We start from the raw sequence: 24,351 nt of genomic DNA, 5'->3' as shown, positions 1-24,351 counted from the left end.
GAGGTGGCTGCTGCAGCCCAGGAGATCTCAAAGGGCTTCATTCAGGACCTCATGTTATAGAGTCCCAAGATGACTGGCTTTGGTCATAGTAATCTTCCACCCTGGCCCCAGTTTGAGATGGTAACTTGCTCTGGAAGTTTGATAGCAAAAATTGTGTTCTACTTGGGTTGTAATTTGGGCAACAAAAATTTCCAAGGGCTTTCCATGAAAAACAGGAGGTTTTTAGCCAGTATAGATTCCTGGGAACGGACAGTGTTTCTGATAAGCTCAAGAGGAACTTAGCCCAGGTGCTGAGTATTTCTGAGATCATAGTGCATCCTGAGGAGTGGGAGAGGGAGAGGATGTCACATCACAACTTGCAGCTTTGTAGAAGAGAGCAGTGTAGACATATTTCTTCACAACCAAAACCAAGTCATAGTTCCTCACATCTTGCTTTGGAGTACTAGCTTGAAATTCCTTAATTGTCCCACAGATATAAACACTTGAATGTCATTTAGCACTAGGAATTGAGGCTAATTTTCCTATTCAGTGATTCTATCATTTTGCAAAATGTGTACAAGATGCAACATCATTTATTACAATAAACAGAGAGTATAAGAAGATTAAAATTCTGACAGAGGAGTATTAGCATTTCTTGGCAAAAGAAAAAACTTCATATGTTTGTGAATCATCCCTGAGATAACCATATTCCTTTTAAATGCCATGAAGAAAAAATTTTCATGTTGCTTCTGGAAAACATCATGAATATTAACAGAAGACAAATGCAATTTGTCCATTTTGGGGATTAATGAGATTTTTCCTTCAAAAGATTTTGTAAAGACATTATATAAGTTTTGAAATGCTAAAGACACTACTAATCTGAGACAGATTTTTGTGTGAACATTTTTACCATAAATGTGGTAGAAATCATACAGTTTTAAAAATAAAGCCCAACTGGTAGCTGTTGAGTCAGTTTGTACTCACTCCTATGTGAGAAAGGTGTACAGTTTTGGAGACATTTGAGCTCATAGCAGCATGCTGTCAATGAACTCTTTGAGGAACTTTAAAGGCTTAGAATTTTCTTCTAAAGAAATGAGGAAGGAAGAGTAGAAGAATCATCCCAATTTGTTTTTGAAGTGTCTTTTTAAACAGTAAGAGTCTAAGTCATATGGATACAATAGGTACTGTTTGAATTAAGACAGAGCCTGTCAGTTTACCACATATTCCATCAACTCATTACAGCACAGTTCAGGTGTAATGTGAAACCCAGCACCATTCCCACTTCACTTCTGACAATCCATCTTCCGGCAAATGCTGCAGGTTTGTGGACACTGTTGCCCAATTCTCATCTCCTCTACAGTCTTATAAAACTAGAGAATATAACTCAATTTATGTTGCAGTTTTCTGACATCAACAGCCAGTATAATGATATATTTGCCAGCTTCACAAAGATACAAAGAGATAAAATATTTTTTAAGGATGGTCAGACAGTGTTTCTCTTTATTCACAGCTATCTTTAACTATATAGTCGCTGAAGAGACCTATATAATAAGACAAAACAATGAGAAGCTAATTTGGAGATCAGGACTTATTTCTATCGTGAGAAAACTGCAAGGAAAGATTGCAAGGAAATGGTCTGGCAATAAGGGCTCTAGACAGGATGCAAGAGAATCACAGTTACATATGACAAAAACAAATGATTCCTAAGACATGATTTAAACACATAATGCCTTTAAAAATCTCAAACTTGATCTGAAAATAATTGGAAATGAAATTATGGATGCTTCCCTGGTGACAACAGAATATAGGTATCTTCCTGTGTCAGTAAAGTTTAATACGAAAATAAGTGATATATCGTACTTGTGGGAATCACTGCTCCTGTCATTAGTGGAGAAAAAACAAAATAAAAGTCACTAGAAGTATGGTTAGTTTATTGAGAAAGGTGGAAAAAAACCCCACCCAAAATAAAAGAAGTTTTACTTCTTTCTTGTCTTATGCATAACAATTTCTGCAAAAAGTATGCAGGGGAAAAATTGCAGTCTGAATAAGGAGATTTCTAAACCATACACAGAAAAGAAGGAACTGAGGAACATGTCTGATTTTCAGACAACTGCAATCAAATACCACAACAAAAATAAACCCTGATCACAGAATCACAGAATCACAGAAGCTGAGTTGGAAGGGATGCACAAGGACCATTGAATCCAACTCCTGGCCCTGCACAGGACCATCCACAAGAGTCACACCATGTGCCCAAGAGCATTGTCCAACTGCTTCTTGAACTCTGTTGGGCTTGGGGCTGTGACCACTGCCCTTGGGATCCTGTTCCAGGCCAACCACACTCTGGATGAAGAACCTTTTTCTAATATCCAACCTAAACCTCCCCTGACACAACTTCAGGTCACTTCCTCAATCCTCTCCCTGGTCACTACAGAGAAGAGATCAGTGCCTGCCCCTCCTCATCCCCTCATGAGAAAGTTGTGCCTGCAATGAGGTCGCCCCTCAGTCACCTCTTCCCCAAGCTGAACATACCAAGTGACCTCAGACACTCCAAATCAGAGACTAAAAATAATTATACAGCTCAAAATGTAAAGGAAGATGTTGAAACATAAACTTCTCTCTCTCTCTTTTTAAAAATATTATCTAACACTTTGCCAAAAACCAAAAACACACTGAGAAGGTCTGAACCATTTTGAACTTACTCAGCATAGAAAGAACTAAAGCTCAGATAAAAAATGGTTAATCAATTGAAATTTGCTAGCCTATTAGCTAATTAAAAAAAAAAAAAAAAAAAAGGCAAATAATTCAGGCCATGGTATAGTTTTGTGGAAGTCACAATTTTTTTTTCTAGGTGAAGCATAGGGAAGAACTGACACATACCAAGTCATTTTCTCCACTGCCCTAATTATAGTGTTTACCTTGCTCACTGCAATTTTACAAATCCAAACGATTGTACAGGAGAAAATACTGGGCAAAGAATCAGGATTTACTTTAATTATAGGATTTTCAAAATTATAAATGAAAGCTTGGGAAAAAGGTGCAGGTTAAAAATATCTGTTTAATGTGGCCCAGAAGTCTCAATGAGAAATCTGAGATACTGAGAAAGAAATAACTAATGTTCTAAAGGATAAATGTGGTTAAAGCCTTCAATGATTATTAGCTTCTGGAATTATGATTCTGTACTGTTTCCAGGGGAACAAAAATGTAATCTATAAGAGTCTAGATTAAAAAAATTATTGCAAACCAATCGGTTTAAATGCCCTTTGGAAATGTTAAAGATTGAAGTTAGAGACATGAAGAACTGTTACACTGGAGTAATAAGCTGATGTCATTATCTCAGATCAAATAATGAAAACCTTTTCAAGGAGTTATGCTGCTAGAACAGCAGGTTGTGACAATATAATCCATTTAGCTTCACAGAACCCCAGATTTGTTTTGATTTGAGCTCAAGAACTGGAATAAGCCTGTCTCAAAAATAGAAACACTATCATTAAGGCTTGATTAGAGAAAGTCCCTTATCTTCTCTGCTGTGCCACTGAGCAGCTGCCAGGTATGCCTGACTTTTGCTCAGACAGAGGGAACGCAAGTCCCTTCTCTCTGGGGATCTGAGCTCTCTCATCCCATGATTCCTGCTCATGGCAGGAGGAAATTCTTTTTTTGAAGGAAGAACTTGGCCCCTTGTGTGGGTATTACCATGGAGGAAAGGCAGGCTGCTCCAGGAGGCAGCTTGTGACATGAGATACAACATTTATTTCTTTGGCTATGTACTGTGGATAGAGTCCTTTTCTACAAATATAGCAGAAGCATGGTGGCCAAGGGGCCAAGTAAATAGGGGAGGTTGATTCAAGAGCAGCTAAAGAACAATAATCACATTTTAATAATTTATATTCACAATGCAGCTATATTGCAAGGCAGATTAACTTAACCACACTGATTATTAAAAGGTTTTGATGCAAGGAATAAACATATTTGTACATGTCTATATGAACACCAAAACCACCAAGTCCAGCAGAAATTATCAGAAATTGCTTGTAGTTACAAAACTATGTTTTATGTTTTACACAACTATATTTTATAAATATATGTATTCATGTAATTAAATCCTGTGTCATAACACATGAAACATAGGACCCCTACATGTCTAATTTTCCGTGTATCCACCATAGGGTTGATTTATAGATACATTTGAATGTTGCAGATGTGTCTGAAATCAATGAAAGCTGAACCTAGAAAGCTATAAAATTCTAAATGCTCATCAGGTTCTGATATCTCAAATGAGGCATGATAGAATAAGCCAGCACATTTTACTTTAATATACCAATATTTCCTCTTTTGATTTACAAAACATTTTGAATCCTTTCTTCAAGATTCTCTTCCCTATATCAGCCTTCTTTCATCACCAGTTATACCCTGCCCATTGGCTTAATGTGTAAACTGCACTTTTTTAGCTATCCTTAGCTGTGCTCGTGCCCTTAGTTCTTTGTGCAATCACTTGTTATCTGCTTCTTCATTTGAATTTTTTCAACTTCAGTTTACTCCCATTTCACTTAATTTCTTCATCATCCGACTTTCATCAGAATCCTTGTCCCTATCTTTCCATTCTGCAATGCAGCTTTTGCATTCTTCCTCCTCCCCTTTTGCCAGATGTGAGCACAGATGTTCCAGAAGATGAGAAAATGACAGAGAGTTTCCTTGATCCATGCTTTAATGTTCATGCTTATCCTGGACCAGAACAGTTATTGCAAATCAAGTTCACATTTTTGGTGTAGCATGAGCTCAATCAGGAGGGAATAATTTGACATATCAACCAAAAATCCTGAAGTCTTGCTTGAGCATGTACAAACTTTTTTGAGCATGTACAAACAAATTACTTTAAGATTCTGCCTTGACTAAATTTCTGCAGTATTTCAGGCACTGAAAAGCGCACATTCCAACAAAAAAGGCACTGCTACCAAATTTAAAACCATTGTTCAAGAACTGTTGATATTTTTCAAGTTTACCAGAATTCTCTCTAAATGTAAGTTTATTTTAGGAGTATTTTGCTTCCTGAAATTGAGTCTAATAGGTCTAGCATCTAACATTTAGCTAAAGTTTAATCTTATCTTCTCATTACAAACTGTTGAAAGCTTGATTAACTTTCATAAGAGCCAATGAACCAGTTTTGCCCATGAAGATTTCCAGCCAGCAAATTCTAGTCTTTAAGCAGATGTTCTTTAGGCTACAATACTTTAGATTAAAATCTATGTTCTGCCACCACCATTTTTCTACCTTAAAATGACATATAAACACCCAGATTTTTTTTCTTCAAAATAAATGCCTGTATAAAACTTCTGGTTTTTGTAATGTTTCTGCCACAGCACTGCAATTACAGTCAAGTTAATTTAGCTCAAAGATTCCAGACTATTAGGGCTGAGGAAAGTATATAGTGCAATTTATTCTCTGATGATATTGTGTAAAGGCAAGCCTATCACTTGCTGCTCGTGTTGAAATACGCGGCCTTAAATGAAAAAGGAAGCATAAATTAATTAGACACTAAATTGTCAAGGTGTAATGACCCCTCCACTGGGAAGCAGTGAATAACAGAAACCTTCAAACAGATGATAAGAATACCACTCATATACCAGCAATGTTGTTTTAATTTAGTAGTTGAAGAGATAATCTGTTGGAAATGTAAGAATTCAGAGCAACACTTCTTTTACTTTTCTATCCAGAAAAGAATACCTTGCACTTATGCTTTTTATAATCAATCGTGTATGAATTATTATTTGAGGAAAATTCCACCAACCCAGTCAGGTTACAGTACCAGATACCTCCTCTCAGCTCTGAGCCAAGGGAAAGCAGCATTGGATTGGAAAGCATGGAGCATTCCAGCTGCAAACAGTGAAATCCAGATTCTTCATCTGTCTGTAAGAAGGGCTGGCAGCTTCTCTCCTCACCTGCACATCCAAGAATGCCTGGATGGAACAGTTAACTCATCACAAGTGTTTGCCTGGCATCTTCTCCTTACAACCTGACCCACAGGTTGCATCTCCACCTTCCATCCTGTCACATCTCTCATCTTTTTGCTGAGGAAGGGATAAAGAGCAGATATTCTTCTCCTTTCAGCCTCCAGTTTACTGGTACAGCTCTCCTGCTGCACAAGTGGAAATCTTTGTGTCAAACATGCACTCTTGAGGCCAGCTGGTAACAGTGGGAATAGCACAGTTTTCAGTCTGAGGCACTTGCTGTATTTGTTTACGGAAAACAGCATCCTCAAGTAATGATGCAGCTACCCTGGAAATATTCCAATTCAGTTTAAATTAAAAACATCACTTCTACTAAGAGAGCTGGCATCCCTAGAGAAAGGAAGAACAGTTTTCCCCTTCCCATTCCAGCTCAAGTGGGGTATAGGACACAGAGTTCCCCTTGGTGATGCAGGGAAATGAACCCACATCTCCTAACTACCGTGTTTCTTTAAGTAAGATGAAAATAAGTTGTTATTTGGAGGTATGTCTGCAATCCTTCTTTCTGGTCTTTTTCCACTTCTAAAAAACATTTACTTGCTTTTGTAATCAGCAACAGAAACCAAAATCATTTGTTCCCCTGGGGAAAGCACAATTTCCTAGGTTAGAGACTCATTTTCATTTTCTTAAGACTATCTCAGCACTACATTTTGCAACTGTAGAGTTGCCAAGCCACCTCAGAACTGTGATACCACTAACTACATACCACAAAAGGTAGGATTCCTCCTCAACCTAGAGGACACAGGAAGAGCATTAAAAGCAAAGATCAAGGGCAACCAACTTCTAAAAAACTGGCTGTTAGGAAACTCCTCTAAGTGTGGACACCTAAGGTAAGAAGGCCAGCTCCTTGCTTTCAGTCTTGGGTAAACTCTGCCTTGTTTCTGAGGACTGTCAGCTCTGGCCTGCCAACAAAGCTTAGCTGAGGCTGCTGCCAATGTGGTGGTGATGTGCTTTTGTGCTGCTGGCTGCCCAGCCCCTTCTGAGTGCTCTGCCTTTGCCCTGCCTGCTCCCAGGAGAGCATCCTGCTCACTCCAGCTAACAGCTGCACTCGCTGCTGAAGCTTGGAGCCGTGCACAGCAAACAGAACACTAATGCAGTCCCCCAGCACAGAGCCCTGAATAGATGTCTCTCTGCAAGGCTCCTGTGGTGTGTAAATGTCTCTTACCTTTCCTGGCCCCTGCTGAAGGACTAAATGTTTGCTTTTCAATAGCTCCTGATCTTTTGCTTAACTTAAAGTTGACCATTCAGCCCAGGCATAAAAACACATTAATTAGATAGCCTAGAATGTCAACATAATTAGAATTACAAGGTTTTTCCCCGCTTGAAATTCTTTCTTTGCTCTTTAAACAGGAAGGCCTCCCAAACCTCGCCATAAAAAAACCTCTAAACTGGAATTCAGGCCTATGTGATGACCCTTTTCATTTATATGCCTTTTTCCCCTCTGTACTTTTTGAAGGAAGAGGTTTGGAGAGGGGAAGGGAAACGTCTGTTTTTTTGTAGGGGGTAGCTATTGGCTTTATCCATGGAAGGCCTTTCCCACAAAATTAATCTTGAAATTTATGCAGATATATCTCTGCATAAAACATCCCCAGACAGTGTTTTTTTTAATTTTATTAGTAATAATGAGGGTTTGAAACTTACCCCTGCAGAGTGATTTTAGCATCTTTAATGATTGCATACCGAAGAATTAGAAACCAGTGTCACAAATCTACCTTACCTTTGTCCAGTACAACTAAGGCCCAGTTAAGTCAAAGCAATATCTTCAAGGAGAGCATTAAATATAAGCCATTCACTGCAGTGACACAAAGCCCAGCACAGAAAGAATCTGTCTCTTCTGCACAGTATTTTGGTTTCTGCAAGGAGGTTTTTCCAGTGCCAGGATAACTTCTAGTGGGAAAATTCCTTCCTAAACCTCTCAAATGCTAGCAGTCACTACAGCAAAGAGAAACTACAAATGCCATTCCATGTCAATCTGTGCAAAACAGAAATAGTTCCACTCGTGTACAGACTCAGCTTTTATGCTCAGGACTGACACAGCTTCTCTTTTATCTCTGAGTCAACAATGTGTGGCCCACAAGACAGAACTGCAAATATCTTAGTTTCAACATTGAATTTGATATCTGAGCAGCTAGATCCATCTTTATTCTGTATCAAATATTACTTGTACCTTCTGATTTTACGTGTAACATTAAAACTAATGTTCCCATGCATTCATTTAATTTGTAAAAGTAAAGCTTGACATTTTCTAGATGCAAACAAGGGACATGTTGGGCTATGTTTGACAAAATTTTGCAATGAACTAGCAAAACCAGTCCCCATCTAGATAACCCATCACTACTTCTTCCCATGTTATCATTTAACATGTAAAATCCAAACACAACATTTCAGTTTAGATTATCCTGATGTTTAAAATTATTATTTTAGCAAACAAGACTTTGCTCTCAAATTCTTTCTGTATTAGTAAATAGAGAAAATCCCATTAAGCATAAGGACAGGCAATACAGAAAATTATATTTTCCTTCCATCTCCATAGCTGCTTCCTCTATTCCTGCTAGCCAGGAAGATATTGAGAATAAAGACAAGCAGTTTTGTCATTCCATCGATATTGAACTCTTTCCTCAATTTTTGATTAGTAAAGCAAAAATTCAGTCAGGTAGAATTTTCAAATCCTGCACTACTTCTAACGAATTCCAGTTCAGAAGTCAAATTCGCTCAACTTTGATCTCTTAGCTCCTTGTGTGGCTGCATAGACATAAGCCCCATGTCAGATTCCCTATCAGCATCTGTACAAGTAGGGTGTAGGAACTATCTATGTTTGAAGCTAAGTGTCAGTAATCTATTTTTCAGTATAGACCCAGTCTTCCTCATCAGTTTAATCATATTCCAATACACACTGAAAATTTCCTCTGAATAAATAATGGGAGAAAGATAAGTTGTGTATTTGAAAGTGATCTTAATCATGGTAGGTTCCTTTCTTTTCTTCCAAATCCACAAGTTAAAGGACTTTTACTTTACTGATGGTACTTCATTGTCAGTCAAGAAGTGCTGGCCTTTCACTCTGCACCTTTTTTCTGCCTTAAGTTTCAGAGTAAAAAGAGAGGATCATGCAATTCAAGGGATACTCAAACTGTCTTACAGCAGTTTGCTAACAGACCTGACATTAATAGTCATGTTTATTGCTGAATAGAATCCTGGAACAACAAATTATAAGGCAGTCTATAAACATGAGCCAGACATTTTGGTTCATCTGTAAAACAGAATTAGTAAAGGCACCATGGACAGAAAGCTGACAGGCAAGGCTTTTTGTCCTACCGAATAATCAAAATATCCCACATTTTAGAAAGAAAAACTCCTTTGAGTTCCAAGAAGGAAACTTCAGTCAAAACCTATGGCTTGGACTATGAATAATAATATTCAATAAAATTAATGAGTGTATAATAAAAAATTAGTGGCTGAGTATACATCTCCAAACAGTGATTAGAATATTAATTTTATCCAGTCGATGTGTTTGAGAGTCACTGGATGACACCAGCTGACTGACAGTGAAGCCTGAGCATGTTTTAGTAACGATGTAGTGAAGTGTAGTTTTGTCTGATGCAGCTTGTTCTGAGAATGCATTTGCACTCTTCTACAGAACATATTGTTTTCAGGTATCATACTGCCCAGGTACAAGGTGGAATAAATGGCAAACTGCTCAAAACAGTGCATTTTCTTCTAACTGATAGGGATGTTTCTTTCCAATCTGACCTCTTTAAAAAAGAAATTAAGAAAGAAAACTCTGAAAACTGGTAATTTCAGATGATGGTTCAGCATTTTTAGCCCCTGATATACCTGTTTTCTAACTTTAAAAAAATAATCTGTTTGGGTAAATCATAGCAGTCATTTTTGCAATGTAGTGGTGTATACACTGCAGCAGACTATATACTTGTGTTTGTGTTTCATTCTTCTCATACTGAACAACCTCTCTCAGCACCTTCCTGGTTCTCTGCTATCAGTGCGTCATAATTCTTCCAGCTCATGCCCCATGGTCTCCTCCAACTCCTGTTTAGATTCTGGACATGTTATTATCTGGCATGGCTTTGTCCTCGTGAGACAATGACACACTTGGAAGTGGATAACCAAAGACTCATTGGCTTTCCCAGGCTCACACATTAAGCAGTGGAAAAGACATACAAATTCAAAAGGCCACCTTACCTACCAAGCCACCTCTGGTTTACAGAATTTAATCCTTTATTTCCATCTCACCTACACTTCGCTCTCCTGTTCTGCCTTCTAAGCCTTGGAAGGGCTTCTCATTTAATCACATGGCAAACACCTCTTCCCTATTTCAAATCTGTTTGGGGCTTATCTCATTGCCAAAAACATCTTCACAGCTGTGAACTTTTATTTAGGCCAATAATGAGGCTTCATTTTTCCTAGAGCCATAAAATACTTTCTGCAAGAACACTGAAAATAAAGTAGCCACAAAGAGAGATGCTCTCTTGAGACCTGTCTTTGGTGGCAACAACACAATGTGAGCTTTTGATCCTCTGCAAGACTTTTATTCACAGATCAGCTTGGCTTCATGTCAGCAATAATGGAAACAATGTTATTTTCCTTTTTCCAATAGCACCTTTATGGCATTATGTTATTTTTTCATTTTCAGATAATACTTGCAATAAGACATAAATCAAGCCAAAGCTGGGAGAGGACTTGATTGAAAGACAATTTCCCTTGCAGTGAGTGAGTGACCTTTCTTAAAAGTTCAGTAGCTGTGCTGGAAACCATTTTATCAAACAACAAATAGGCACATTCAACTTTGACTTGTTGCCAGCAACTTGGTTCCTCACATTCAGTTTCAATATAATGCACAAACTAATTATAATAACTGATTAGAACTACTCTCTAAAATGGCCCAAAATCAAATCCCTATTTTGATATCAGGGTCTGAATATTAAAAATATTCTATATCTTCTCAGCTTCACTCTGCATCCTGGTTTATTGATGACTAGCAGTAAAAGAGATTGAAACAATCAGGAATATCCACAATAGGTGACACTGCTCTCTCACATGTCTATATAGTGGATGCAGACACACTCTAGAATTTCCTCTTCTCTACAAAATTCTTGAACCTATAGGGATACAACCCTTACAGGACTTTGATCTTTTAGGAAGTAAGGCAGAACAGGAAATCCCAATGTATCTGAGATAAACAAAGGCAGCCTTAGATGAACAATAGGCAGAATTCTATAGTTCCCTTCCCCTTCCTTTACTCTTTCTGTTCATTTTATCATGTACATATGCATTTAGGTCCTCTCTTTCTTTAACTAATGATAAGACACTGGTTCTATACCTCAAGGATAAATACCATTAATTATGTTTCGTTCTGCTTTGTCTAATGTACTCATCTTAGTTAGAGTATTTAATTGTATTTTTGTTAATACCCACCCCTTGGTTGAATGATTTTTTTTTTTTTAAGAGTTGAAGCTTTAAGCAGATTATGCCTTTTCTGTCAATGTTACCCAAGACTCATAAAATTTTGCTTGTTTTGTTCCAAATAAAAGTTCATTTTCCACTTTAAAAATAACTTTTAAATAAAGGAAACTTAGAGCAATACCAATTTTCAGCTTAGTTGTGCAAAATTACTTTAGGCATAGTGATACTGGAAGTTTTCAAGATGCAATTGGACAGGGTGCTAGATGATCTCATCGTGAGAGGTTGGACCAGAAAAACTTTTGAGGTCCCTTCCAACTCTGGCTGCTCGATTCTTCACCACTTCCTCCTTCGCCTTTCAAAAGCAAAGCTTCTCCAGTAAACATTCTTTCCATTTCAATCCTCAAAACCTTATTTTTGAAGTGACAATGAGAAACTGAGAAGAACTCAAAATACAATGTTCACTGGTGCCAAAAGTTTGTAACGAAGGCAGATTTCCAGCTGAAGCCACTTTTATTTAGCATAGTTGATGCCGTGTTTTTGAGATGGCCAAAATTCTTGACTGACCAATGCAATGACTTTAAATACATACTGAACACAAAATTTGATCAATAATCTTAATTAATCCCTAATAAATTGCTGTGCAAAAAATGGTATTTTTAAGGGCCGTGTAAGGATTTACTTGGTTACTGTCAGGGTACAGTGTAGCTCGCAGCATATGTTCCAGAGCTCCTGAACTCTTAAACTACATTGTAGATAAAATAATACATTTTCCATTCAAAAAGTTGAGATAGCATTCCTGAAATGTGCGTTAAAAATACTTCATAAACTTTATGGCAATTTTTTGAAATAAAGTATCCATACTTGGTGTTTGTGGGATTTACTTATCATCTGTAATTACAAACTTGTAAATCCTAGTGCCAGCCTATTCCTAGGCATGGGCTGTATTTATATGTGGTGGCACAATAGTCCAGCTTAGGTATCTAAAGTTAGAATTCCAAATCCATGCACTAAGGAATAAAAGAACATACTGAGTTTAGACTTGTTCTAAGCAATAAGCAGAATAGATAAGTGTAAAAATACAGGTGGGGAGGTGGGGGGAACAGGAATAGAAATCACAAAAATTTCAAGGGGTGTTATTTCTGGAAAATCAGCAGTATAGAGTTGATGGATGCTGGTTAGGTAAAAGAAGCAGTTACTGAGGAATAGTTTTTGCCCTGAACGCAGGAAAAAAAAAAAAAAAAAAAAAAAAAAAGTAGTTGAGCCATTATATTGCATTGAAGTTAAGTGAAACCAGAGAGGTAAAAATAAATTGGAAACATCCCCAAAAGACAATGTGATTGTGACTCTCGAGTGGATGAAGAGCTCACTGGATTATTCAAGGTGCAGACATAATGGAAACAGGTGCAACAGTGTATTTTGGTGAAATAAAAGAGTAGCAATAGCAAGGCTGTTACCTTAGCTGAGCTTAAACAGCTGAAAATTGGAGAAGAATAGAAGAAAATGTGATAGAATAGAGCTCCTGCAGCTTTTTGATAGTTATGAGAAATATAACTGTCCTGGTGGACAGACCCAGGTTAGTGAATAGTATGAAGAAACATTCCTAGGCAATGAAAAACAATTACCTAAACTATTACAATGACATTATAGCCTGACACAGCTTTGACTCAAGATATTTAGCCCTTGCCTAAATGCTGGACACAGTCTGAGGATCAATAAGGACAAATAAACATTCCAAGCTATAATCTATAAGATAACTTTTCTATTTTGAAGCTAGGAGAGATCAAGAGTATGGACAAAGTTATATTGTGACAGTCAGCCTCAGTGCTAGAAATGTTAATTTATTGGTATAAAGATATAGTTCAACTTTCGAGAGTAGAGCCTGCAGACCTGATCCCAAGACTAGTTTTGCTCATCACTTCAGTGGAACCTGGACCCAAAAGCTGTTGAGCTGCAGTGGTTCTAAAGCAATTTTAAAAGAACAATCTGCTTTGGCTATGTAAGAGCATTGTAAGCTATTTTATGCTAAGAATATTGTATAATGTACTTTTACTATGAACTGGAAAAATAGCTCTGCAATTAGTTCAGTGAATTGGTTATTCCAAAATAGAGGTATTAGTAGCAAAACCACAGTGATTAAACCATGTCCAACATGGGAGGGAAAAAGTTTTCCCTGTGGAACAGAACACTTTGCCTCATAAAAAGGTGTAATGAGCACAGAGGTGGAGGTACACTGCATTGTACTGTTAAATGTTCATTCTGGGAAGCTACTGGGTAAACCATCTTAGGCAGGCAGTGGAACAGACATAAATGTCAAAAGGCATGATGCACAGCCAACTGCTAACTCATGGAAGCAGATAAAGTTACTCACAGACAAAGTTACACCTCTTTCTTTGAACCAAGGTGCATATTTACACCACACTGAGCACAGTGATGACATGAAAGCAATTAATGAAAATCTGTGCCATTTTATAAACTGTAATACACCTCTTCTTTTACCTAGAGATAATTTCATCCATCATTAACTGTAGGCACCTTGGGAAAGTCTGGAAGAACTGCTGCTAAGCACAGTACTGCATAAGAAACAGCAGGCAAAAGCTTCTTAGCCTGCAGTTAAAGAGAAGGACTTATGAACAGAAAATTAAAATTCTGCAGCTGTAGTTTGTGAGTAGGTCAGGTCTAAACAATTTTTGGTCAGAGCAAAACAGGAACCTGCCTTCCTGACATAATCTATTATATGCATTAAATCTAGTACATTGCCCTGAAAAATAGTACTTTAGCTTTTATAACTAATGTATTTCTGTCTGTTCTTTCACCTACATAAAAATACATCTTTAGCTTTTATAACTAATGTATTTCTGTCTGTTCTTTCACCTACATAAAAATACATTAACTAGATATCCTGTATTCTTGTCAAATTCTGACTTTGCTTGTTCTGCATTTATTTATCCTGCATTAGACAGGTAACTGTAAATACATTATTACCACAATCCAATCACAGCAAATATTATGGAGCATTTGGGAAAATATTTCACTTGCTCGTTTGTAGCAATTGACTTGATAAAGTACCTCATATGCAGCCCTTGTATTTTACTGTAACATTATTAGCATGATTATTTACTGGGATATAGGGTCTAAATGTCTTCAACTGGAGAAAATTGCTACAGGAAGGAAGGTACTTTGCCTTCCTCTGAAGCAGCCTAATTTGATGTGGTGCAGGATTTTATGTGAGATATATATTCCATTCATGTGGGAAATATAATTTTCCAAACATCTTCCTGTGAGGATTGTGTCTTTGAATAGGATGACCTGCTAGAGCTGACTGTGTCACTCAGAGTCTTACAGATCACAGCTCAGATCTACCAGACTTCAGGCATTCAGCAATGTTTTGCTTGTTTCTTCTCTCTGAACACACATCAAACCAGGAACATTGTTGACATCTGGAAAATAAGGTGACAGATTATATCAGAAAACTCCTGGCCAAATCAGATATGCACCCAGAGGGATGTGGAATGGTTACTGTGACCCAAGAGCTCACTGGTAAGCAACCCCTCCTCAAAGGCTGAAAAGGCAAAGACCAAAGACATTGTTAACCACAGAGTGCTACTGAAAAAACCCTTGATGCCTCAGGTCAGTAAACACAATCAGGTGACAACAGTAATCTGGTTCTGTCTATTAGTGGGTCTCAAAAAACTTACAGTGCTGGAGGCTTGGGTACTACCACACTGAAACATCAGGGATTTGATTGAGATTTAAATAGTAGTAGCATTGAGTACTTCTGAAAATTATCCTCTTCTAATATCTTAAAACTGTATGAAATACTCAAATTTGCATTCAAATCAGCATAACATCTTCATCAAAATTGCCTGAAAACATCAGCATTTCTATATGGTAAGTATGCTACACTGGATGAGAATTTATCCATTTTCTTAATTCAATAGTTTCATGAATCCACCCTTCCTGCCTTTTTTCATACAAACTTATCCCACATATAACAATCTCTGTAAGCAATTCCTGCTACCTGCTAGATTTCCCCTCTTAACCTGTGGTCTTCTATGTTACTTAAGGCAAGTTTCACACTTTTGAAAATAGTTCATTTGCAACAGAGAGCAACTTCTGTTCATTCAAGGGTTTGATACAGTATTAGTCCTCTTCATTACTGCTTACTGTAAGATTTTTATATGTCATAACATGCTTTTCCTGGGAGCTCTGAGGTGGCTGCTCTGAACTTTGTAGGCATGCTTCTATTACCCAGTTTTCTCCTTTTCTCTTTTTAAAGCTCAAGAGTCATAAAATATTATGCAGGAATGAAAGGCCCCAAAGGTGCAAATTCCATGTAAAATATAATTTTATCCATCCTTGTGACAATAATGACAGACAATCATTTTAGTTTCCCAGTAGGAATCTGGGCAGAGGTTATTAGCTCTCAAAATCCTGGAGCAATATACAGTACCAAAGTAAAAATCTGACTTCCCCCATAAACAAACTTTCTCCTCTAAGAAACACTTTGATTCACGAGTCTATTGAGCAAAATAAACATGAATACTCAAATTCAATCCTTATGATTTGCAAGAGGGAAGGTAAGAGGAGACCACATACAGCAACAATAGCCAGATAATGCAATAATGATACTCTTTTTTTGGTCCACTATCTACCCCTGCAACCCTTTATCACTACCTGAATACTTCCCCAGACTGATTGTGAATTTCTATTCTGTATCATTTAATGCAGCCTACCTCATTATAATCCTCTTGACAGCACAGAAGTAAGAGATGATCTGACAGAGTAAGCTGCCAGAAATAAAAGATATTTTAGCAGAAGAAAGCTTCTTTAAACAATATGTTTCTGAAGGGAAATTCATCAAGGACAAGAGCAGCAACAGAGTAATTCTTTAACAGTTAAGACATGAAATACAGACTACTGTGTAAAGCACAACTTTGCCAAATTTCATATGGAAGATTGAAACACAGCACTATGGGCAGATTTGTAATAAGGCATCAGGGCTATCCAGCACTGTTCTTATGTAACAATCCTAAAAGGGGTATCTGTTAATTAAATGGGATTCTGCCAGTTTAATGACAAATTCAAGCTAAATATCTGATGATCCTTGAATTTTTGGGATGATTAAAAATTGTGCATCAATCCATACATAACCTTTTGGATGATGACATTTTGAGCCTTCGCATTGCCAGAAACTTATTAAAAGCTTATTAAATTTATCTCTAGTATCTATGCACCTGCAGAGAATCACCTAGAACTTGCATTTTTGAGTTAATCATTACTGCAGCAGATGCTATTATTTTTCCTCAGTAGAATCAAATAGGTCCAAGAGCAATTTGGTTTAGTCTAGATCAGCACTTTCCAACACATTAAGTCTATTTGGAGCTGGTTCATGTTTTTTGAGGGGTTATGCTGTTTACATCATGTCCTGAAACATCTTTAAACTGCAAATTGCAATGTGAACAAACCATCATTTCCAGCTAATGAAAACTTGTTTTATGAGTCAGGCATGATGCAAATTAATTAATTAGTTTAAAATCAATTTTGGATCTTTATTTTGGGATTTCCTACTTCTGTTTCTTTGCAGTTGCAACATTAGTAGGTATTTTTGCTAAAACACAGCTTCCTCTTCTTATAAATTAAACCCAAGAACCACATGACTCCATGATCTGAAATCTAAATAAATTGTTAGATATTTAAAATAGAATAAATTTTATAAGACTGAGACATTTTAAAAATGGGCTGATATACATGACTGTGGCATAAACAGTTGAAAATTTATTTTCCCTCTGAGAATTACCTTAAGAATTCTGATCTTCTGGTGTTAGCATTTAGCCAGTGCGGAATTCAGGTGTTCTTTGTTGGCAGAAGCAATCTATCAGTCCCTGGAAGAGACCCAGTACATCTCAGCAAAGAAAATAGCCCACACTATTACCAACCTGCAACTGCCATGCTCCATGGTAGAATGGGATGTCACGTCCCATTAGCTCTACGTTAATGTCACCTACCTTGAAACATAATTTTTAGTTTTCAGAGCTGATGGGTACTGGACTAAGGTTGAGGTTAGGGTTACAGGGGGATCTTGGTGAGTTAGAAAGTTCTGTTTGTTCTTCAAATAAAGCAGGTTTTTCAAAACAAGGCTCTAAAACAATAGTCATATTAAGTAGTGGGATTAAACATGACTCTAAAGAAATCAATATTTCCTCAGGCATTCAAGCAAGAAAAATTATTTTGGAAGTAGTCAATCAACTTCTTCCTACCAAGAAATGACATTATGTCTAAATCACAAGTAATATTTCCTGCCTTTAATGTCTTATAGTACTGCATACTATTTCATTTCCATTCACTTTTGATTAAGAAAGACCAATTAGAAAAATTGTACTATGCCAGTTCTAAGAAACAACTTCTTTCTAGAAACCAGACATGTTTATGGTTTGGAAAACATGATTTCTCACATTATCTAGCATGATATAGGGCCATAATTGCCCCTTTTCTACCTTGAAGGGCCTGAAAAGATTCATTTTCAAGTGAGTCAAATTTAACAATGTACAGCAAATATACTTAGCAAAAAGCTGCCTAAATAGAGTTTAACAGACATATGCATTTTCACAAATAATTTTGGCATCTGGGGTCTGCTTTTTCTATTTTGCCTTCCCTGCATCTTCATGAGGCAATTGTAGGAGAAATAGCTAGAAAAGCAACAGTGGCAACATATTGGAAAAATGATGGTTACAGATGGTATAAAGAATACTATCCTGTTGAAAATCTGTAAAGACTTGGAGCAACAGACAAAAAGAAAGTGATATAAAATACCTTTAAAATCCAAAAACATTTTAGTTTAGTAGCTTTATCTGCAGAGTTAACAAAATGCACTTGAAATTTGAAAGTAGAGATTGTAACAGGTCATGTTCTTAGCACATGCTCCAAGCTATATTGGAGGTTGTCAATACCTTCAACAGGATAATATTATATTCCCTACTTTTAATAATGTTTCAGCTTGACACCATCAAATTATTGTATGCTTCTTTTGACAAAAGTAAAGTTTGTATTTCTCAAAAGTCATTATATATGACATTTGCATTGCCATTTTTTTGCCTTTTATTTTGTAATAATAAAAGTGACAAGGTTTACTGGAACACAAAATCTAACCTAAAGTATCCAGAACTACCATCTCCCAGGAGAAGAGTGGACTCTCCACCAACTCTTTCATTACCAACATTAATTTTCTGTGTATGCTAGGGTTTCAACAGAGGTGTTTAGATGCTGCCACAAATCTGAAATGAATGAAGACTGTGGGAATCTGTGCGTAGGTGTGCAGTAGCCAGGCTGCTGAGAGTTGAGCGTGACTGATGTGCAGATAGCAGGCTATGTGTGGAGAATGATAAACGTGCTGGGGGGAAGGGAAGATGAGTGCACGCGTGAAAGGGAACTTGCTTTCCATTGCCTGACTTTTCAGCACACCCCCTCTTTCAAGGTTATCTCCTCTCTCCCCATATTCGATTACACTTGACAGTGATGAGTGCCGCAGCAAGATGAGACACACTTATTTTGTTGAACAATCCCAGAGGACTTTGAAAGACAGAACAATCCCCCAGCCAAGGAATGACTTAGGTCTCCAGGATACAAGCTGGGCATTTTTATTTTTTCTTTAGAAACAGAGGTTCAAAGCAGCTGAGGTTATTTGTAGACTGAGGTCAAACCCAGCAAATATCCAGATTGTCAGTTTTAAGGGATGACTTTATATTTATCCAAAAGTCCTGCTGCACCAATATAAAGTATTTGCAGGACCAATCCTTCCTGGGACTTCTTCTTTCAGTGATCCACTCCAGTCACCAACTACACATAAGGTTCCCCAAGGGTGACCAAGAGACACAGACAGACAACACAGGGCAAACACAAGGCTCTGGCAGGCAAGGGCTCAGAGGTTCCTCTGGGAGCCCCTGGCCCTGGCTGCACCCTGACAGTTTTCCTCTGTAGGTTTTGAGTTAGCAAAGGGACATTTGCTAACTCAAATTAGCTAGCTCATTTGCTAAAGAGCCCCCTTTCTCTCTCCCTGGGGCTGTGAAAATTTTGCACAATTGTTGTTGGACTGTTAGGGAAAGATTCTGAGGCCCATTCCCAAGCCCTTTCTGTGTCTTAGCATTTGAAAATACTCCTCATACAAAAGAATGGGGTAACTTCTTTCTCCAAATTTCCTGCTTACATCATTCCGTGAAGAGAGGATGAGCAAGACTAATTAAAGATGTTAAATTAATTGTAATAGTTGGTCACTTTAATGAAAAACCCCATATTAAAACACAAGTGGTTATTTCATTTACTGTGTTCCTGACTTTTTCCCATGAAAGCATTAATTATTTTGCAAATCAAAATATGTGTACATGTATATACATTTATATAAGTGTATGTATACACATACAACAGAGGGCAGGTTTAAATTTGATATTGGGAGGAAATTCCTTGCAGTGAGAGTGCTGGGATACTGGAACAGGTTGCTCAGATAAGTTGTGGATGCCCCATAACTGGTCTGTTCAAAACCAGGTTGAATGGAGTTCTGAGCAATCTGGTCTAGTGTAAGGTGTCCCTGGTCATGGCAGGGGACTTGGATATATATGATCTTTAAGAGCCTTTCCACCCTAATCCATTCTGTGATTCTGTGAAATTTAGTAAAATTTCTAAATTCTCAAGAGTTTTTTACACTCCATAGCAATTTGTTTCAGGGAAGCCAACTGTCTTTATGTGTTATGTTTTATTTTGCACTGGGAAATTTTCCAGCTACTAACGTCTGGTCATTTTATATCTAGATTTGAGGTGATGAGGGTATTTATAACAAGGATTTAAAACATTATGCTGAAAGAAGGTAACACTAATAGACACTGAACTTTCAAAAGCTCCTATTGTTCAAGCGTTGTGGCTCTTTTAACATGTTTTACCCAAGTTCATTATAGATGCATTCTTCACAGACTCTTAGAAAATACTTGAAGTTTCCTGGCAGTATTTCTGTGGCAATGCCTGTTATTCATCCAAGCTGAACTGGAATGTACTGGAGTATCTAATCCTTGTTCTGTTTGGTGCAATAAGAATATTGTCTGCATAAAGTTACCAACAAACTGTTCAATGACCAACTGAGCACTGGGATCAATCTTGCCCTAGACTATTGATTTCTCGAGGTCAGGATTGAAGGCACTTGAGACAGAATATTGTCTCAAGTGTCTCATGCTCAGACTCAGGTGTTTATTATTTCTTATCTATGTTACAGTCTCACTACTGTGAATTCAGCAGCTTTTTCATTAGCAAAGCACAAAATGGCTAACTAACTCTTCTTAAAATGTTTTTAAAAATAATTATCCAATTTAGAAAGGACACCTAGATAATTTTCCCTTTTAACCCAGTAACTCATCCCCTGAAGTCAGCAATGCGGACTTTTCTGTCCAGTCACAAAGCATCACTCAAACCCATGACGAAGAAGGAAGAAGAAGGTAAAGAACAACCTGTCTCCACCCTAAAACCTCCATCTTGCTTCATATTTATTTCTATATTCTAAAATCCCAAACTCTAAGTTTTCCACCCTGTGATATTACACACTTCCAACCAACTATTCCCCCATAATCCCAGTGCTATTAATCAATTTTAAAAGCCTGTTCCATGACCTCAGGTTAAATGCAGTGTTCTTTTGTGGGTCTGTGCCTTTAAGCATGGAAAGTTTAAAATTCTCAGCATCCAGGGATTCCAACACTAGATTTTTGCTTTTACCTGTTGGCACACCAAATTTGCAAATATCTGCTTCATTGGATTCTTTCTCTTACCTTTATGACATGTAAACCTCACACAATTTAGAACTAATTCTAAAATATTCAGTTCAGATCCCATAAAAGACCAATGCCAAAGGCTTCAGTCACATGACTGCTGAAATTCAAAGTTGAGACTTGACTGTACTTTCTTTCCCTGCTGCTGCTGAGGTTATTGTTAGCAATAATTTTACTGAGAAAAGAAGGTGGAATAAAATAAACTTCAAAAAGAGAAAGAATGAGTGGTTAAATAGCAGTGTTCTGCAAGATATACTTAGAATCAACCATTTTACTGTTTCCTCAGCCACACTGGTGATCATAAATCCTGTATCTTTCTCCAAGCTCAGTGGCTGTACCAGCCCTTCATCCTGAGAAATGTCATGTGTCCTGTACAGGACTTCACAGTAGGATTACAGATTCAGGAGAAAGCTCTTCTCAAAGAGGGGCAGGAAATCAAAGGACATTTGTTTGGTACAGCACACCAGCGTGTGCAAAGGGAAAAGGAAGTCTTGAAGACAGGGAAATGGAAAAGGAGGTAATAAAAAAAGGAATTATTTGTTGCTCATGACAGATATTTTGTTTATTAAGGTGTTCTTCTGCCTTGACTTACTTTCATTTGATAACTGGAACTGTAATTCCATTGGGCTAATTTGGAATTGACCACCAACATCTGGAAAAACACTTTTCAATCTGCAAGATTCACAGGCAAAAGAGATATGCACACAGAGCTGACAAGTATTTTGTCTCTCTAACCTCCCAATTGTACGTCTGGTAATGGCTAAAGCAAAATCTGCAAATGAAGTAATGTTTTCTATCATGTCAACTCACTGAGAAAAAAGGTACATTTCTCATAAGAAAGGCAGTGGTCATTCTCCCTTCCTCATACATGGAGGTCCTGACATATAATCACTGCACATTTGCACTTGGTTCAAACTCACCAGTCTTCTTCTAGGACATAATGGAGCTTGAGGGGAAGAATTTGTTAATCAAAAGGTCTCAAAATGGAAAAACTGTTCCAGAATTTTGCAATGGCCTCTCTGCTCTGGGGAAAAAAAAAAAAAAACAACAAAACAAAACAAAACAAAAAAAACCAAACAAAAAACAAAAACAAAACAAAACAAAACACCAACAAAAAAAACACACACCAAAAAAAACCCAACAAATGAAACCAAACAAACAGCCCCATCTCCCCCTAAACAGCACAAAACCAAACAGAATAAAGAAAAGCCAAACATTTTGTCACCATTGGTTAAAACAAATGGGAACAGGAGTAGGGATGCAGTTACAAGATGCTGTGGTTACAGGAGTCCCTCTACTACTGAAGAAATGAAGAGTCGTGAGCCACAAACCTCTGCTCTATATCTGCACCTTGCAGCAGTTAGAAGCAGTGAGTGAGAGATTCCAGAACTTTCATTTGTGTTTTGAATTCAGGGTCAATCCAGAGGCATTAATCATTGCCTTTCAAGAAGCAAGACTTTTTCTTTTTTGTAGTGAGAGGAAGATGTTACTGTTAAGTTTGCCCCTGGGTTGCTGTGAGGATCTGCCTCCTTAAACAGGCGAGTTCCTGTACATTGCAAAATGATCAAAACTTAGTGGGAGCAGTAAACCTAAATCTCCTGACAGCGGATAAGTAGCAATTGTAAGGGGGAGCTTCTGAGCAAACCCACTCTGGCTGGGATGCAGGTGGGAATTCAAAAGCAGCACTTAATGTAGCCAGTTATCCTTCTATATCCTCTGACACGTTTGGTTTTTTTGCCAGGCTGGGAAGATGCAGAGTATGGGTAATATCACAGTTCACCTCTACCTCCACATCAGAGATGAAAGATTCAGTCTTCTGGGCAAACCAAATCAGCCAAAACCTGACTACTCAGAAGAATTTCCAACTGACAAATAGATCCGAGATCTCTCAGAATCCTAAAGCGTTCTTGGGCAAAAGACAAGATATGTTTCAAAATGCAGGACTGAATTTATACATGCAGTGCAATACTTCAGATATAATAGACTATTGGACCATGATATACACTTTTGTTTTGGTCTTTTCACAGACAGGATCCTAACGAAAGCATCTAAATACTTTAAATGGTGACATATTAAATATCTGTATATTAAATATACAGATACATGTGGATAATTTTATAACCATAATTACCTCTCTTCATAATTGTAATGGTTTGACATCAATGAAACTCCAAAACTGTATGTGGTTTTATATAGTAAATATATGGATACATATGGATGATTTTATAACCATATTTACATATCTTTATAATTGCCTTGGTTTGTGTGCACACACAAAAAAAAAATGTGATGTTTAACAGTCTTTCTCTCAAAATATCAAAGGTGAAACAAGATACGTAGTTTTTCACGTTCGTGTACTCCCTTTGGGGCAGTTCCTACACTCTTTTCTTAGGGCTGGAGCTCTAGACATAGCATCCAAGCACCAGGAGAGTAGCAGGTACTGCAGACTGACTCTAATCAGAGCCTTGTTCCCTTTTAAGAGAATTCAGTGGGTGTTCCAAATTGAAAGATTTTGCCTTAACTTGGTTTTATACATATATTCACAAACACTGCTGCCTCAATCACTTTCAGTCTCAAGTGTGCATGACCAACTGGTAATTTCCTGCATTTATGACATTCCATGATCTTGCTTTGATGCTGCCAAAGTTTGTGACTACACAGAAAAGCAGTGGCAGGTTGAGAATGAATGACCCCTGGTAAGTTATTTTGAAATTGCCAGACTTTGCTCTGCAAGTTTAGTCTCTCATAGCAACGTGGGCAGCATATTCTGTGCTGGCTTCATTAAAAGAAAACGATTCCGTCTTTCAGTAAAAAAAAAAAGAAAAGCTGGAACTGTTGAAGCAGCATGCACCTAATAAGCGACTTCTAAATCTGGCTCCATCATTTTGGTCTGTGGACTAGCAGAACGGAGCTTGCAGAATCCTCCTCAAGTAAGTATTTCTTTCTCTTTACTGCACGTTTGTTTTTTTTTTAATTTAAAATTCATAAAAGGTAGCAAAGAAGTCTTCAGCCTTGAATTAGTGGTGCTGCAATATGACAACTGGATGCCTGCTTTAAATATGAATTAACATGCTCTGTTGTTTCATTTGGCAGACATTACTGTCTTTAAAAGGGAATAGTTAATGCACTAAGGTACAAGAGAGCAAATTATATGG

At 37.5% G+C, this 24,351-nt stretch overlaps 1 protein-coding gene across 17 annotated transcripts in view; it reads left to right on the top strand.

Annotated features, from left to right (window-relative positions):
- The first annotated feature begins 23,579 nt into the window (after positions 1-23,579).
- Positions 23,580-24,351, top strand: part of BEGAIN (brain enriched guanylate kinase associated) — a 159,699-nt gene continuing 158,927 nt past the window's right edge. For 4 of the 17 annotated variants that reach the window (XM_072930429.1, XM_072930428.1, XM_072930425.1 and 1 more), the window contains exon 1: positions 23,587-24,126. The gene's annotated coding sequence lies outside the window, so the exon portion shown is untranslated. Of the gene's footprint in view, positions 24,127-24,351 lie in introns of all 17 variants that reach the window. The other 13 variants (XM_072930413.1, XM_072930414.1, XM_072930415.1 and 10 more) reach the window with 8 other exon arrangements.

This window comes from Taeniopygia guttata, chromosome 5, assembly GCF_048771995.1.
Source record: "Taeniopygia guttata chromosome 5, bTaeGut7.mat, whole genome shotgun sequence".
Taxonomy (NCBI): Eukaryota; Metazoa; Chordata; class Aves; order Passeriformes; family Estrildidae; genus Taeniopygia; species Taeniopygia guttata.
This window is presented reverse-complemented; position numbering and strand designations above follow the sequence as displayed.